Consider the following 18,182-nt stretch of genomic DNA (forward strand, 5'->3'; position numbering starts at 1 on the left):
TACTCTGAGGGTTAAAAAGAAAATGAAAAGAAGAAGAAGACATTTTCCTCATCACCTTGGGAATGAAAGTGATGCATTTTCCAACTGTCCCCACTGGAGGTCAGTGGAACATTGTTTACCATTGTTTGCTAGAACAAAGAAACTGCAAAACAGTGACATTTCAAGGGTGAATGTATATCTTTTTCAGTGTCTTTGTTATTGTACATCTACAGATAATTCTGTAAATTGTCCATAATGCCTAGTTTTAATGGTCACCATTCCATGCTTTATGGGACATTAAATCAGTGTTTGTTTTATTGGCATAATTGCTTATTTAGATGCACAGAAACTGCCAGAAAAGGTGCCCCCTTGTGCTCTCTAGGTGCTTGGGGTATAACTTAATAATATGCAAAGCACAGTGGCGTGTTTTAAAATAATTCTCTAAAGTCAGAAAATGCCTGGGCTCCTGCCCCCTATATTCGGTACCGTCTTCCCAACTAAGCCTGGTGCTCTAGAAAGAATGTCTCTCATGGCTGCATCAACTCTGTATCAGCAGTGTACTTGAAAATGGTGCTAATCATTGATGCAATAGCATTGCAGTACTTAATGACTGGAGCCAGGCAGTTCAGGGTGCAATCCTGTGAAGAGCATCTGAAACACAAATAAAAATAAATTTGCTGAAGGAGGCAACATCAGGCATTGTAGGTGGCAGTGCCAGACATCATGAAAAAAACAAAGTAATGAAATAAAACTATAAAACAGGAGGTGTAGGGTACATTCAGAGATGGGGAATATTGCATTTTCCTGGTTATCATGCTAGCACTTCTGTATCTGTTGTGTTATGGAGATGTGGCTTTTGTACTGATATAAAAGCACATTTTGCTACATTCCATTCAGACCAGTGGGTGTGGTGTGGTACAACAGTGACTGTCATTGGATGTCGTTATTCCTCCATCGTCTCCACACATGTGTGCTTCTGTTCCTCCATCATTCAGCCAGGAAAATGGCAGGAAAGAACTGTGCGAACTCGTATGATTTTCCAGGTTAATGGGCTTGCAAATGTATTTATTTATGGAGTCAAATAACATGAATATCAGCACCAATTGAGGTCATTTTTACATCACATGAAAGCTCAAATATAATGTGGAAATTAACACTTAGGGAAACGTCGTGAAAATGGAATAAACTGCCATTTAATCCTAAATCAGTGGTAGTGCTTTGCAATTCCTGGCACCTCCAGATAGAACTGGGAATCTCTTCTATCTGAAATGCAGGAGAGCCCCCACTGATCAAAATGTGAGCTAGATGGTTGAGTGGTAGGACTTCTAGAAATAGGGCAGTTTCCTATGTTCCTGTTAGGAACTATTTGTGTAACTGAGGGGTGACTGATGCCATTTCTTTTTTTCTGGCTAAGTAACCATCAAGATTTCTCCTTGCGCAACAGGACTCTTTCCTGCCCTGTACATGTACGCACACACGCACACACATATTGTTCTCTCCTCATCTGCTCTGGGGGATGTTCAGATGGAGAAGAGGGGTGAATCCTGTGGCACATGTGGAATTCCTTTCAATGGTGGGACTGTTACTTAGGGCTGTGTTGAATACAGTCCTTAGTAAATAATGTCTGATATCAGTGGTGTGGGACCATTCCATGGTAAAGCAGCTTCCATATTCCTGTAGCCAGGCATGAACTGAACCTCAGCAATAAAGCACTTCTCCATACCTTCTAAGTCAAGATGTCAACATGGGGAGTAGTCTTGTTCCGGCTCATGATGACTCGCTTATGAAACAGTAAAGGTTTAAAGATGAAGAAGCCTTAGAACAGGGACTAGTGATAACATTAAGCAAATATCCCATTTGAATATGCTAGCTGAAGAAATGTGAATTTAGGCTATAGTGTGTTTGTATACTAAATGTATTTGAAACATAGCAAGCATTTTGTTCCTTTTCTGTGTGGTTTGCAAGTAGAAATTAATTAACTCCATTGATGATAATGAGGTTACTTCAGGTTTATGTCAACATTATGGCGAACAGAAGGTAGAACTGTTCAGCAAATGGTTTGAAAGTCTTTCTTGTACATGAATAAGCATTGAATGCACATTAGAAAGGAATGAAAGCCATTGTTATTGCTATTATTTAACACAGCTGTCTCTTATTTCCACTACATAATTCTTGTCTAAATGCACATAACGTCTCCTGCTTGCGAGCTGATAGAGCTCAGGTGACTGACTATGACTCACCAAGCAAAACAGGATTGCTGACATGAGAGGAAAGAACAGTGGGTTGGATCTATACCATTAGTTGCACTTAGTTCCCATTGAAATCAGTGGACAAATTCATGGAAGGTAAGACTATCAATGGCTAATAGTCATTATAGCTATACATTACCTTCAGAACCAGAGGCAGTATGCTTCTGAATACCAATAGAAGGGGACACACATGTCCTACTTTTGTGCTTCTCATAAGCATCCATTCCCATAGGTGGTTGAGAACAGAATGCTGGACTACATGGGCTTTTGATCTGCTCCATCAAAGCACTTCTCATGACATTTGTTCCATCATTGCTGATGGCAACTAAGTGTGCCCAACTTAATTTGGATCCAACCCAGTTATTTATAGGAGGCTCTAATATAAGGTCATGTCCTCTGATATAATGGTAAAATATATCTGATCCAATGGGTTAGTGCTCATAGCCAGCCTTCAGGGAGAGGAAATCCATAGTCCTAAACTAACATATAAGGCAGGAGAGTATTCTAGAACTGTGCACAAATGATCCCTTGAAAGTCTCCATCCTGTTGCGGACAGAAAAGTGGAGAGGAGGGAACTATTTCACCAAATTTATCCAATGAATGGGCCCCACTATTAGCCATGACAGTAGCATAGCTTCTCTCCCCTGCCCCCGAGTTTTTGTTGTTGCTGCTACAGCAGATAATTGTGTTGTTTTGCATTCTCCAGAATGCCCTGGACCTGCAGCATTTTGTAGCCACTGCCACAAAAAATGGTGGAAAATATTCAAAGCTATCACTGCAGATCCATTTTCTAGTGGGTGGTGGTGAGAAAAAGAAAAATCACACCATTTTTTCCAGAAATACATCATCTGGGAAATTTTAGTTCAACTTTCGATTATCCTTCACAGACACTATGACTGCTTCTAAAATTATTCTGAGTGCACACTTGATCACTGTACATAAATAAAAGCATATTAGGGAGCAACACTGACATGTGCCGGCTATGATAAAACAATGAAGCCTCTTTTTTTTTTCAATTGTCTAAGCTGTTATAGTTACCTGGCTTCTTAAATCTAGATAGAATGTGTCTAATCGCTCTAAGAAGGTCTTCCCAGAGAGTGGACAGGTTCGCTGTCCTTGAAAAATAACACTTAGTAGTGTCTGGGAAAAGATATACTACATCAGAGAAGGAAGTTGTTGGAAGATTCTTCTCCTTTAGTAGAATTCATGTCTCACTTTCCATCGTCTGAGGCTGAAAATTCTTCCCCAACTTCAGTCATGCTCAAATTGAGCCATTGTTAAGGTGGTTCTACCTAGGTGACAAAATATTAGTGTAAGTACAGTGCTATAGATGTGAAAAAAGATGGCCTGGGACATTGAAGATGTAGGTTTGTAAGCATGTTCAATATTTGCAGTTGGGCACATATTTTGCAGTTTCCATATTAATACCCATATTCTGAGGTTTTTTTGCTCATTCCCTCCCCTTGCAGGAGTCAACAAAAATTGCAGAAAACTATGAAGTTAGGGAAACATCACCTACATTTCGAATCTAATCTGGGGATGACATAAGTAAACACCCTGTCCTGATCTGATATACAGACACTTAGAAAATGTATTGCACCCAGCTTCCTTGGAAAAGCTGCTCTTTGGGAATTGGATGGACAATATAGGAAATGTAGAATCTTTTCATTTGTATGCCTGATTTTCTTTATTGGCATGACTCGAGGTAAATTTAGAAATAGTGCAGTAGCCAAGTGGGCAATTTGCCAACTGCTTTCACATGGGGAAAATAATACACAAGATCATAAGCAAAACAACTCTTCATTATGATTCATGGATAATTTTGGGACACTTTAGCAACCAGTTCATCCTGATTAGCCAATTAAATGCAGGAACCTATGTGCAACCCTGAACCATGGAGTTTAGATCAATGCATTGAAATAATGAAAGACTGTCCTGGAAGAGAGATTGCTTGTTCTTGAGAGTCATCTGCAATATGCTAGGACTCAAGAAACACTCACATAATCACTGTGAATGTGCAGCTTCTTTAACGACCTTGGCACCTGCTTAAATGTCTCCCAGTGAAATAAATGGAACTGATATACACACTTCTCTGAATATTTGTGTTATTTCAGAGTTGTTCAGCAATGGCACCATTTTTATTCCCATACTGCTGCATCTTTCCAGCACTTCTTTTCTGAACTTGATATTCTTAGCCTCATTTGACCTCACTTCTTTTTAGGCTGTGGGGTTGATGCATGTGGCTTTTCTTCACACTTGTCTTTGGGGGCATCACATCAGTTGTAGCACGCTGTTGTCATTGACGAAATAATGTCACCAATCATAATAAAGGGCCAGTGAGGGTAAATGAGTCTAACGACAGTGTGGTCAAAGATGCAGAATAAGAGCACATGGAAGAGGCATGATGTAAGCCTGTTTGGCTCACTGTGCCTCTGTTGTACCAGCAGTTCTTCAAATCATCCTGGCAAAACCAACACTGTCCTGCATACAGAAGTTGTTATAAAGTCTCCAGAAGCATCACCAATAGTGGGAAAGTATTATTTGTTTAATAACACAGCTCAGCTTGCCGCTTTGTCAATGGAATCGTGCACATGAAATACTCCCTCCAAATGCACAAGAACACAGCAGAGTTCTTCCTTTTTGGCTATAGTTTTAAGAGCATTCAGAGCACATTTCTGCCAGCACACCAGCAGGTTTCAGTGAGAGAACACACAATTGTAGTTAATTGATCATTTCCACAGAGAAGAAATTTAGAAGGACTTTCTAATTCGTGTCTTTTTTTGACCGCTTTTAAACATCTAACAAAAGGCGTTCCTTTTCTTTTTGCTTGGGTTCTTCTTATTTCTATTTAAAATGATCTTCCCTGTCTGCAGTTACCTATATTCGAGAGAAAAAGAAGAAGATACAAAGTACGTTCTGATTTGGTATGCTTAATCTTCAACATTGTGAAACCATTCACAGTTTTGCAATTATATGCTAAATGGGCACCAAGGTCATTTTGTACTCATCTGTGACTTTCTAATGAAAGGCACAGATGTCATTAAAAGCACAGTTCATTCTTTTTTAAAAAGCACGTCTTTGAACACACATTTATTCATGGGCTTCAGGAAATGTATATATAACACATTTGGTTGCCACTTTGCTTGAGCCAAATTACTTGTGCTCAGTGGTGTTTCTCTATATGTTTGTTAGTTACAAAACCAAACCAAGATCCATATAAACCCAATAAAATCCAAGGGGTTAGAAGGTGAGCCACTGCAACAGCTGATGAATGCTGTGAGAGCCAAGAATTGGCTCCATGGATGGTTCAAGAGCATTGTCATACACTAGCAGTTGTCTCCAGTTTTTGCTATAAGTAGCATGCTGTTGAGTGGCACATGTCACCCTGGAGTAGGAGCAGTGAGGAATGATAACCTTTCCAAACCCCATAGCATAGCACAAAGACACTGGAAAATGTCTCTCTGTGTGTGACTTTCTTACAGGACAGCAGAGTTGATAACAAAGGTTGTCTGCCCACAGAATTTCCCATTCAGTTAAATGGGAGTGTAAACCGAGCTGAGTCCACCACTGAAATGAATGGAAAAATCTACTTACATAGGCCTTAAGTGAGCACATCAGGATATTACATTTCAGGAATTCAGAACAATGAACTCACATCCCATTGGTTCCAACTGCATTTAAGTGACTGTGTCTTTATGATAGAGCAAATATCTCTCTCTCTCTCTCTCTCTCTCTCTCTCTCTCGGTATTTCTATACTGCCTTTTACCAAATAGTCACAGGACTTTCTTTTAAAAAAGCCATAATACATAATATAAAATACTAAAGCAGCAAGGTCAAACAAGACTAATATTAGTGAACCCTTAGCAAATGAGATGTGGAAGAAAGGGATGTGGTGGTGTGAAGAGAGAATACTTAGCGATGGCAAAGGGCAAGATTCCTTTGTAGGGGATTTTTGGGGTTATTTAAAGGTTGGCTTGTGGGGTGCACTTTTTTTGCTAACTCTGTTCTATTGAAAGGAGGCCTGCTGTTATGTCATTTGGCTGACTGGTTCATTCTTCTGGTCACACTAAAGTGAGACCAGTGAGAACCCTTAGGTAATCCAACTATCTGTCCACCAGCCAACTCAAAGGGATGGCGGGAAGGGAGCTGCCCTTTGGCCCTCAATGCTGTAGTCCACTGAATGCTGGCCAGTGGGTCTAGGGTAGGGAAGCCAGGTGACCTTGTAGTTCACCTGCTTGTAGGCTTCCCACAGACATCTGGTTGGCCACTGTGAGAGGTAAAGATAAAGGAAAAGGACCCCTGGATGATTAAGTCCTGGAGAAAAAGGATGCTGGTCTAGATGGGACTTGATCCAACAGGCTCTTCTTATGTTCTCACTATTAGGTGAGCAGGCAATGATCCAGTGATCCAGGATAATTGATCCAGTGCATAGAGCTGGGGTGGGTGGATTTTGTCCAAAGGAAAGTGGATCCATCTCCATTGTTCATTAGATTGTATCTTTCTAACCACACGTATGTGGGCAATGTTATTGCTCATTGCAGATCCTTCTAGTCAATAAAGAGTGACCCTTACCCCCCATCTGGTCTCTTGCCTCAATTTGGGTGGGCGTGTTGCTATCTAATCTATCTATCCATCCATCTCATTTTTGCAAAGTTCCCACAGGACCCACTACATGCCTAGTTTCCCAATCCCATAAGTCAGGGGGTGTTGATGAGCTCCAGCTCCCATCAGCTCCAGCCAGCATGACCAGCAATCGGGGATTATGGGAGTTGTAGTCCGTCAACATCTGGAGGGCCACAAGTTCATCAACCCTGCTTAAATACTGAGATTTTTTTTAAGCCACTTGCAATGTGGGTCAGGGGATGCTGTGTGTGATTCAGAAATGACAGAAAGCTCCACACTGTACATCACACCTCCATGGATAGTCCTCTGGACTGTGTTCCTGGTCTTAATATTAGATTCTTTTAAGGCAACTATCAGCATTCTCTGGGGAGGAAAAGCATTTAAATAATCACTTTCGTTTGTGAAATTCTGGTGATGATTTCCCCACAAATAACTATATTATGAACTCCTTCCAGTCCCTCCCCCCACAATGTGTTTGACCTCCTCCAGCTGCTCTCTTCACAACCCCCACTCCCACTTTAAAACCTTCCCTTTAATTGCTTGCATTAATGCCCCGAGGTTCTGTGAGAGAAGCTACAGAAACCTTGATTTTATTTTCCCAAGGAAGCAATTACAAATCTGGGTTAATATGAAATCAAGTTGTTTGTAAATGCAACTGTTTAAAGTTTGCCTCCAGGGAAATCATGCAAAAATAGGGCATTTTCTACCATTTGGATCTGTGCCAGTCAGCCAGCTCCACCTATGCTATAAATCAGATCATCAATTACAATCTGAAGAACATGGCATATGCATTTAAAGAAACATGTTTAGCCAGAAAGTTTTTAATAATAGGATGAGTCTTTCTTTCATGGGAAACAATCCTGTAGTTTACCTGCACCTTGATAAAGCAAGATGCAGCAGGTTGTGACTACCTGACATTTCTGAAGCAGCCACACTTTTAAGGCAAAACAAAGCCATACAGAAGAAACTGAATGAATTGATGGTGGGCCCTTAGATTGGTGGGTTTTTAGGTATTTGTGGCCTCTTCCGGAATGCCTTTTATTTTTCATAGGCAGAGGCAATACAGAGCAAGGGCAATTTTTCCTGCATTGTATTGACCTCACTCCGAATTACCATAATTTCCCCACAGCTCCATGATCACATAGCCAATTCTTATGGACTACTCAGCATTGTGATGCCACCATACTCATTACATGACCCCTGATTGAGTGAGATCACCTAGTGAAGAAAAGTTGTTAAAGCTGGTAGTGAAGCTGTAGTAGAACTAGAGAACAGTGTTTGTGAACTGCTATGAAAAGAAAGGAGGAAAAGGCACATTTAAGCATGGGGGGAGAGGTGTTAATTCACACACATCTGCAAAAGTCCTGCTTTCACTTATTCGTGAGTGAATATTCAGCTCAGGTCTAACTTAGAATAAAAGGAGATAAGAACATGAGCGCATTTTCTTCTCGATGTGAAACATTTTTTTTTGCATTGATTTTCCCACACATTCAGGAAAGTTTTATATTATAGGCCTCTTGATGATGGCAGGAACAGGAGATACCTTGAAACCTTTGAATTAAATATGATCCAAATTTACAGCTGAGTGAAGGATGAAAGATTAATAGGGTTTTCTTTCAGTGTGCTGTAAATCTGAAACTCTGGCGCTGGTTGCAGTGGTAAATTTCAAGCACCCAACTCCTAGTCATGAGCAAGCAGAGTGCACCAGGTTGCCATTATAAGCCTGTAGCACAGAATTATTCCAGTAGCAGTTTATATGGGGAAGAAACTGAAGGATAAATCATCCTCGGGTATAATCCCTTGAGTCCTTGATATTATAATCTTTGACATCCCATCCTCCATCTATCTGGCCCCGCTCAGAGCCCTTGACCTAATCTTTCCTGTAGTCCTTGATTCAACAAAATTCTCTACATTTATTGCAGCTCAGCCTGTGCCGTTGCATTTTGCAGCCAATCAAAACATTTGTTTCAATCTGGAAATACTATGAGCCAAACCTTTTCCATTTTCTGTAGCTTGAATGTCAAGCTGAGCCTCAAGCCATTTCTTCTGAGCTCAAATTCTAAGGAATCTCACTTTTATTTTTTTAACACTGTACTTGCAAAGTTCTTGCTGATTAGTCATTAATAAATTTGTTATTGTGAACCAAATAGGCAAATTAGTGAGCAGTGGATTTCCCTAAGAAGCACTCAAGGCATGTGTTATGTTAGGATGGTGGGGATATTCTCATAATGCTAATATTGGAGCATCCGTTTGTTTAATCCCAACATTAACCATGCAAGCTCACATAGTAATGCTTGGTAGCTCTGCCATAAGTGTGGGATACTTTCCACTCTGCAGCCCATACCCCACAGACCTAGTATGACTGGTTGGCTAGGTCAGGCACTAGACTACTGGCGAAGGACCCCAAGGCTCAGAAGGGACCAGCCTACCACCAACTTGAACTCAGCCCCTCAGGCTGGTAGGTTGCCATCTTCATTCTCTGTGGCAGCCCCTAACTTGTGGAACTGCATCCCCACAGATGTGCATCTGGTCCCTTCATTATACAGCTGAAGACGCACCTTTTTACCCTGACTTTTTTTGGACCCACCTTATTTTTTAGGGTTGTCAGTTGTTGTCAATTGCTTTTAATACTGTTTTAAATGCTGCAACCCACTCTGGGACCTCAGGGTGAAGGAAGAGAAGTCAAATCACCATCATCACCATCATCATGAAGCTCAGGCACCTGGGGAGGCAGTAGAAAGTAGACCATAAGAGAGATGTGGGGAAGGAAGGGAGGAAGGAATTACACAAACGCCCCTTGGCCATGCTGGAAGTAGTTGAAATGAAGGAAATGCCTTCCACCCCAAGCATGAGAATTGTACCAAATTTCTCTCTCCTCTTATATAGATTTTCAAATGCAATTTTTTGACAGCACTGCCAGTGTGCATCATTGAGGGGGCAGAATTAGCTCTGTGCGTTCCTACAGGCTCCTTCACGTATCCAACAGTGAATAACTGAAGAGGGCTAATATATTTGAATTTACTATAATAATTCTTTAAAGTCTCTTTTAACTTCTCTCATCTACGTACTGTTCATTGAGGATTCTCCTTTGTTGTTCCTTCATGTACTCTGGCAACACTTTCGACTAATCAGTGTTCCTTCATCACACAGTAAGAAAATCGCCTTATAATAAATTCCTGGCAATAAGCCTAACTAGAGCCGACATGCTATCAAGGCTCCATATACAGTTTTTACCTGCTGAGTGTATGACTGAGGACTTCGGGTGTTCAGTGAGACTGAACTGATTACTACTAAAAATGTTATTTGCTTGAGCGAGGCCTGGATTTGTCCAGTTTCTGATTGTAGACTTTCAGTTTCAATATGCTTTAGGGAACATTCTCTTGTAACAGGTCACTCCAAATCCTTGTCTGTCACAGATTTGAATTAAACATGCCAAGTTGACTGCTACGAATGTAATGAATTTGCACAACCTAATGCACAACATGAAAATCCTCTGTCATTTTAAAGATTGTAATTCTGTTCTATTAAAATCAATATAAGCGTTGTATGGATTTCTATTGGAGTAGGTTTGCAGCCTTAATTTTTGGTTTTCAATGATATCTGAAAGGCTGCTTAAAAAAGAATAGAACAGTTTTTGCCTGTAAACGGGAGGATTAGAGATAATGGGTTTAAGCTGAAACGGTACAAATGCAGGTTGGGTGTTGGGGAAAATGATTATAAGAACAGCTGGACAATACATTAAGATACAGAGGGAGTTTAGGGTATCTTGATCTGTAGAAAAATTTCAAGACCTTATGTAAGTGCCTGTCTTACTTAGGTGGTAGATTTCAGATTTTATTTGTTTTGCTTTAGGGTATGATGCTGGAGGAGTAGATTCTTTTTCTTTGATTCTGTGAATTCCCCACCTTTCTGTATCTGGCACGAGCCTTGGGCATGCTTGGGGGGAAAGAGAGAGTTGTATATAATTGTTCGACGCCAAGCAACTGGGATAATATGGTGGAGTTAATCCAGATTAATCCCTTTCCATACCTCATGCTGGCTAGAGGGGGAAATGCAGACAAGGTAATTATCACAAATTTTTTTTGTTAAAGCTTCCAGCCTCTCTCCTGGTGGGAATTAAAGCAGTTGGTTGAATGTGAGAGATGCAGAAGCAAACAGATGCAAGGTGACTGAGCCAAACTCAGGACATTCCAACAAAAGTGAATTTTGAAAACACCTGCTAAGGGTATGAGGAACCTGGACTTTCTCCTGTGAACTTTGACTTTTTCTCAGAACACACTCAAGAGGAAGTGCCAAGAGTGCTCTTCTCCCATTTGCCCTTGACCTGGAAATGATGAGACCATGCAGCAATATTGATTGCCATATTTCATCCGAGAAGACACTGTCCAGATGTGCCTCTTCACCTGTCTGCCCCTTGGTCTCAAAATGTCCTGAGCTTTCTAATTAGAGCAGAAAACAAGACTTGAGAAGGAACAGATGGCAGCGAGGTGTGAGCAAGGATTTGAAAGAGTTGCAGGCAGTTTGCTAACAGCCTCTCTCAGGTCCCAGAGGGAAAGTCCTACTGCTTCCCCTCATCTATTAGGAGACAGAAGGTTGCGACGAGAACTTGGAAGAGGAGAGTAACAAGGGTTTGCCTTATGCAACCTGTGTGATATGAACATCACATTTGGATTTATTTCCAATCACAACTCATTCTACAGCCCATGCCTGAATGTTCACAATCCACCTTAGGGGGAAAATCACCATTATGCTAAATACACTTCAGAATACCTACTGGCCATATCCAGGTAAATAAATGTTCACATTCTAGGAACAGGCAACGATGGCTAGGTGTGATATTGTGTTCACACTGTTTCATGCCATGTGAGCAGAAGCATAAACATTGAGTTTTCCTTACAGACTGTTTTAGAAAGTGTGTACAAAGTTAGGGGAGGACTAAAAGCCTGCTCCCGCTCCCCAGTCCTTGTACAATTCCCTTACACACACAAAATGCATTACTATATAGGGCTATAGTGAACAGGAAAATGTCAAAACATTATACAGTCAATGAGATTTGGCTGTATGATTATGTCACTGAGAGCAAGAGAAGATAATTTAAATCTTATTAAATCAAATATTATGCAGAAGATAATTTAAATGTGTGAGCAAACATTTTCATAAGGAATGAAAAAATTCCCCCCAAAATAGTACTCACCGCACCACCCACATTGGCAAAAAAAACAAACAAAAAAAACAAAACAAAGGATGCATTCAGACATGGGCAATATCACATTGGTTTTCCTGATTATAATGCTAGTGCTTCTTTCCCATTTTGTAATGTTCCTTTCACACTGTTGCATTACAGAACTGTGGCTTTTTGACTGATATGCCACTATGTTGTGCTATATTTCATTCACACCACTGGGCATGGTCACACAACAATGAGTGTAAAATGTTGCTACTCCCCTCCCCTCCCTTTCCGTACATGTGTGCTTCTGAAGAAGAAGAAGAAGAGTTTGGATTTGATATCCCGCCTTTCACTCCCCTTCAGGAGTCCCTCCCCCCCCCACAACAAACACTCTGCGAGGTTAGTGGGGTTGAGAGAAAGAAGTGTGAGTAGCCCAAGGTCACCCAGCAGCTGCATGTGGAGGAGCGGAGACGCGAAACCGGTTCCCCAGATTACGAGACTACCACTCTTAACCACTACACCACACTGGCTCTGTTCCTTCATTAACCCCCCCCCCCAAAAAAAAAACACAGCAGGAATGTGCCAGTATACTACCCCAAATTTTGCCACTTTATTCTCACAATTTTCCAGGTTAAGGTGGCTGCAAATGGATATTTATTGGAATCAAATAACATGAAAATGAGCACTAAATTTGTGCTATATTCTATTAGTTTACCAGAAGTGGCTTTTATGTTGTGTGGAAGCTCAAATATTATGCAGAAATTAAGAGTTAGGGAAATGTTGGGCAAGTCCATGTGAATGCAGCCAAAGAATGGTGAGTCGTTTTGACTCAGCCTGATATTTTTATTTCAGGTAAAGATTCTAGACAAAGAGGGCTGCTGTTCAAGTTCCAGTCAGACAACTCTTTCCCACATGACATTATCATTATTATAGGCCGTGTAAGCTTGTTCCTCTCCCACAGTACTTCTTATAAACTGAACATAAATTTTGTGACACTTTTGGGATGGTAGAGGTAGAAGTAGAACACTATGAACTTTAAGTTTCAATCTTAAGTTGTTGGAATGAGGAAGGGGATTTGTACAGAGAGTGGTTAATGACGCTTTCTCCTTCACATTTTATTCTAACAAGCAACTCAGAGTTCTACCATATTATTTGCTTTTCCAACAAGAGATATTTCCCAAAGGAGTTTGACTGTGTGTAGCTACATTTCATTTCTTAGTTAATTCTTACAACACAGATGCCAAGAGGCTGGGCATTAGAAAGCACGTGGGGCTGCATTCAAGAAATCAAGCTTTGTGATCCATCCCTGTTATCAGTTCTGTGAAATAGCATTTAATCATCTTAAACTTCACCGACTGGAATAATTAAACTGTCTCTGTTATTTCAATATTCATTGAACAACCCACGTTTTGCTTTCTTCGTCGATTCATCCACTGGTTCTCGTTAATCTACAGCAGGGAAGAAGTGTTCTCCAGTGGTTTGATTGCTTTGAAAAACACTATAATTTGTAAGCAAATTGGGAAGCTTTGAAATGAAATGAAAGCATCAGTGACTAGACAGGCAAAGCTCACCTTTCTCCTTTCCAGTGAAATGTTTCAGACGACCAGTGCTCATCATTGCCATGAATTACACCATAACGTCAATGGGCCCTTCCAGCTTTTGATTAAACTGTAGCTATTAAGGTTCCTGGGGGGAAAGAAAACAAAACAGGTAATATCTTGCTTGTAATATCTTTGTTGGGAAATTCACTTCCAGCAGCTCAAGCAGTGTCAATAAAGGTGATTTGCCATCATAAAGCAGAAAATAAGATGGGAAATACAGATGAAGTCATTGACTTGACTGTTGTGCTCTTGTTATGGGGAGAGATTATTTCACTTTAGAGAAAAACAATATGCTTCATACAACAGGGGTGAGGAAAAAAATCTCTTGTTCACAGTCCCTTCACTTTTCCTAATCTTGAAGGGGAGAGGAATGTGGTGGTGCCAACTTCCCTTTCATCTCTTGAATACAGCAATAATAAATATGTGATCATGAATCCATTGGATTTCTTTTCTAGAAAGAAAAGAAGAGTCACAATCCAATAGAGTTTGATGCTTAAAAAATATCTATGCATATTTTACTTCCTAATTGCATTTGGAGAAACTGGGAATTAATGTAAACAATGCTCACTTCTGTTAAATTATTTCTCTGTGAGTTAGCTTTACTGTGCTTTCCACTCTGTCTTTCAGTTTTGTATGTCAAATTGCTTTGAGAACAGGAGCTTATGCAATTTGCCTATATTTCATGTGTTTTTTTCAAACCACTAAGTCATCTATATGTATTAATTGTTGCACATATTGAAATGTTGTGATTCTTATTTTCTTTTAGTTTGTTATGGAAAACATGAGTGCAGATTCCCATCAACAAGATTATGGGCTATGGTGGGAAGAGGACACACATTCCTAGGCAAATCAACAGGCCCAACCCAAAGAACATTGCAATGTAGATGGGAATGTTCATTCTTTGTTGCTGTTGCTCTGTTGCTGTTGCTCTGCTCCAGTACACTCCCACTGCTAGTGTTTGAAGCCAAGTACACACGCCATTAGTCACAATTCATATGTATCCTGTATTTTCTTGAGAATTACTCCTGTTCGAGGCATTTCCCCCCAAGCCAGTTTCCATCCATTTTGAAACTGCAAGCTGTGGTTAAGCTGAGATGTGTACAGTTCAGATAATCAGTGCACATGTGCAGATGACAGTTTCATTGAACAGGATTTCAGGGGTTGCAGGCATGAGGAAACAGGTCAGGTAATACACATAAGCTGCCAATGCACTTCTATCTTTCTTTCTCTCTTCCCACCCAAGGGGCTGCCGGGTGAGAGACAAAATGCTGTTGCCAGGGGGTGTGAAGTGATCAACCCTATCACTCTTTCCTTTCATCACTCTACCCATTTCATCTCCCCCACATTTCCTCTGTCTTGCACTCCTCTCTGTCCAAGCCCCACCCCCACCTTGCTGCCCATCACTTGATATTAGGGCAAGGGCTACAGGTTCCCTATCCCGACTTAGATACACAGGACCTAAAGTATCATTAACAAATCTCCAGTCTCCCAATCCATTTAAGCATGTCTACCATGTTATATATAGAATCGCCTAGAAAGTATTCAGTTAGGTGAGCTCCTCTTTCTGTTTGATATTTGATGTCATGAGAATCATAGAATCTGTTTTAAAATATGTTATGCAGGTTTTTATTTTTTTAACATTTCATTTGTTGTCTGTACTCCACCTTTTGCTTTAGAAGGAAGAGGAAGGACATGCAACTAGCTGCAATTCCTATTTCAATGCAACTCTGTTGTTGGTAATTGTAGTTTAGCAATTGTCTCAGCCTTCAGCTCAGCAATGATGAAAGATTCATGGGTGTGAATTATTAGCTGTGCCATTTACCTTGGAAATGCTCTCAACACTGTTGTGAGTATTTATTTTTGGAAGTTTTCTTTTGTTCTGTTCTGAATCTCATTATTCTGTAATTGTTCAGAACATTATTATTAACAGGAGATGGTATAAAATATCTACCTTTCAAGAAGAGGACAGTTTAATAAATCGGGAGGCTGGATTCTATCCTGCTCCCCCCCCCCTTCCAGACTTGTAGTGTTGTCATTCTGCTGATTGTAATGGGATTGTTCTAACTTATAGGAGAATGCTGATTCCAACAGCCCTTTGCTGTCAGAAGCACATTCTCATGTGCTCTGATGGACTTTTGATGTGTACTCTAGTGTAGGGCTTTATATCCATATCACTAGAGGTATTTCAGCAGGTGAGAAAGCCCCATTGTGCTAGCTGGAGTCCTTGTGTTGGCTTCCACTAGCAGAATGAATTGGCTGAACCCAGCCTTACGGCTGCAAACACCCACCCATTTTCATTGTCTCTATGATTATATTGTCACCGAAATTAAGGGAGGTTTTGCAGCAAAGGGAGGATGGAACTCTTGGTTTATAGCTTTAGGAAGCTACATTTCAGAGCTAGTTTTAAGATTTGGTCCTTGTGAAGCATCTCATGTGGCACGTGGCATACGGACCCTGTAACTGAAGGCTGTGTGTCTTTGCTGCAAGAAAGGCACAGCAAATCATGATGGATACATTTCCACCCATCCGAACAGACAATTTAGCACCACAACTCCTAATGGATCAGGCGTCTGCTAAAAGCGAATAATTGCTCAGATGTGAAGCTTGGCTTTCCTGATGAGAGGGATTTATGACATGTCAGGCACCAGACATAAACGATAGCATCATATTATGCTAATTCTCATCATGCTCACGTGTGTGATGTGACACACTATAACACAAAATGACTGCCTAACATTTATAAGAAATACGAAGGGATGCCCCCACTACTAATTTGTAGTGGAAATATCAAACACATCACTAAAGGTTAACAACACCATCCTGGTGACTGGAAATGCTGGCCTGCTTGCAGATATAAGCAATAAATGCATTTTTGTGCCAACTAAACTATCCATGGTGCAATGAAATATCCTTATTTCCTTGAGTGGTTTCTTCTTCCTGCACTGCCCAGTGGTAAATAAAGCATATTATTCTGTGACCTAAAATCCCTTGGGACTCCCATTATATTTTTTCCCCTCTTCCAAGATTTCCATACTGGTGCTTTCCTGCTTGCACAATCTCACAATGTAGACAGCAGAGTTATCTACTGGTGTAATTATCTACTCAAAACTAGTATAGTACAGCTGTGACTAGGAGACTGATGAGCTATGAATTGGGAAGTCATGGCTTTATATCTCACTTGTGTGTTACTGCCTGCCATTTTTTATACTGACCCAGCATTGTGGGCTCCAATTGTGGTAATTTTGTTTGCAACATGTAATTCATCTGGAATAGTATCCCCCAATTGCTGCCCTCCAGATCTATAATCCAGGAGTAGATAATGTAACACCAATTAGATGTTGTTGGCTGCAACTCCAATCAACCCAATCTAGCATAGTCATCCCGCAGAGATTATGATAGTCGTAGTCTCACAACACCTGGAAGGAACCAAGTTGAGGAAACCCAAACTGCAGTACTGCTGTCTTGTTTGGTATCTAGTATTTTAGCCCTGATCTTTAAGAAAGGCAGTTGGGGTGACCTTCAAAACTATCACCCAGTCAGTCTTCTAATGGTTTCTGCCAGAATACATGCCCCCCCTTTTAAAAAAAGGTTAGAATGGTTAGAAGAGTGGGCTGAAGTAAATAAGTTCCTCTCTCCTACATAGATGGTTTTCCCAAGGGGCATAGTATAATGGAGCAGACTCTCTTTAATTATCATATGCAAGCATATGTTATAATTGCACACTCCAAAAAGCTGTGGATAGTATTCAGTGACTATGTGCCACCAATGCAACAATTTCTGCTTATACAACAGGACAACCACCCTCACCTAGCCCTGTATCTGCCTTTCATTCTCCCCAAGTATTCTGTAGAGGGTCAGGGGAAGCCCTATAACAGATTTAAGGGGTGCAGTGGGGGAGCACATGCTAGAAATCCTTGCATGAATGGAACATTCATACAGCAGTGTTGCATTCAACCCTGTATTATGTTGCATTTATTGATCTCTCATCTGCCTCTGACCATTGACCAACAGAGTCCATGAGAAAAAACTAACTGTTGCTTCATTAGATAAGTGGCTGCTGTTTCTTATATAACAGCTTTGCTGTTATACTCAAGTTAAAACTCAAACTTAATTCAGGGGCTCTCGTTCTGATCTGGTATTTACACCAGGGTTGCAGTCTTGCCCCTCTGTAATTTAATCTTTAGAGAAATGATGTAGTTCAGGAGCTCTCTTCGCCTTCCCCTCCCACTCAACTGGTAATCACAAAATTCCAGTGCTTCTTTATGCAGATTATATGGCTCTTATTTCATTATCCCAAGTAGGTATGAAAAGATTACTTTCTAATTTCAGAACTTATTGCAAGCAGGAAGGTTTATCTATTAATTATATTAAGGCTAAATTGGGGGGTGTTTGCCAAAAGGCATAAACAGCATAAATGGGTCCTGAATCATCATTCAATCAAAGAGTGTGGTTAGCTTTAGCTATTTAGGGCTTAATTTTGCGGAAATGCTCTGTGGCACATTCATTTTGAGGCAATTAAAATTTCATCTGACCATTCATTGGGGGCTATAATGAAACTTTAT

The 18,182-nt window shown here is 40.5% G+C and overlaps 1 long non-coding RNA gene across 1 annotated transcript in view; it reads right to left on the reverse strand.

The window, feature by feature from the left end:
- Positions 1–348: 348 nt before the first annotated feature.
- Positions 349–18,182, reverse strand: part of LOC309343489 — a 30,783-nt gene continuing 12,949 nt past the window's right edge. The window contains exons 2-4 of the long non-coding RNA XR_014157303.1: positions 13,591–13,705; positions 9,440–9,574; positions 349–630 (exon numbers count right to left, since the gene is read on the reverse strand). This is a non-coding gene — a long non-coding RNA (uncharacterized lncRNA). The remainder of the gene's footprint in view (positions 631–9,439; positions 9,575–13,590; positions 13,706–18,182) is intronic.

This window comes from Podarcis erhardii (genome assembly GCF_964252035.2).
Source record: "Podarcis erhardii genome assembly, chromosome: 6".
Classification (NCBI taxonomy): Eukaryota; Metazoa; Chordata; class Lepidosauria; order Squamata; family Lacertidae; genus Podarcis; species Podarcis erhardii.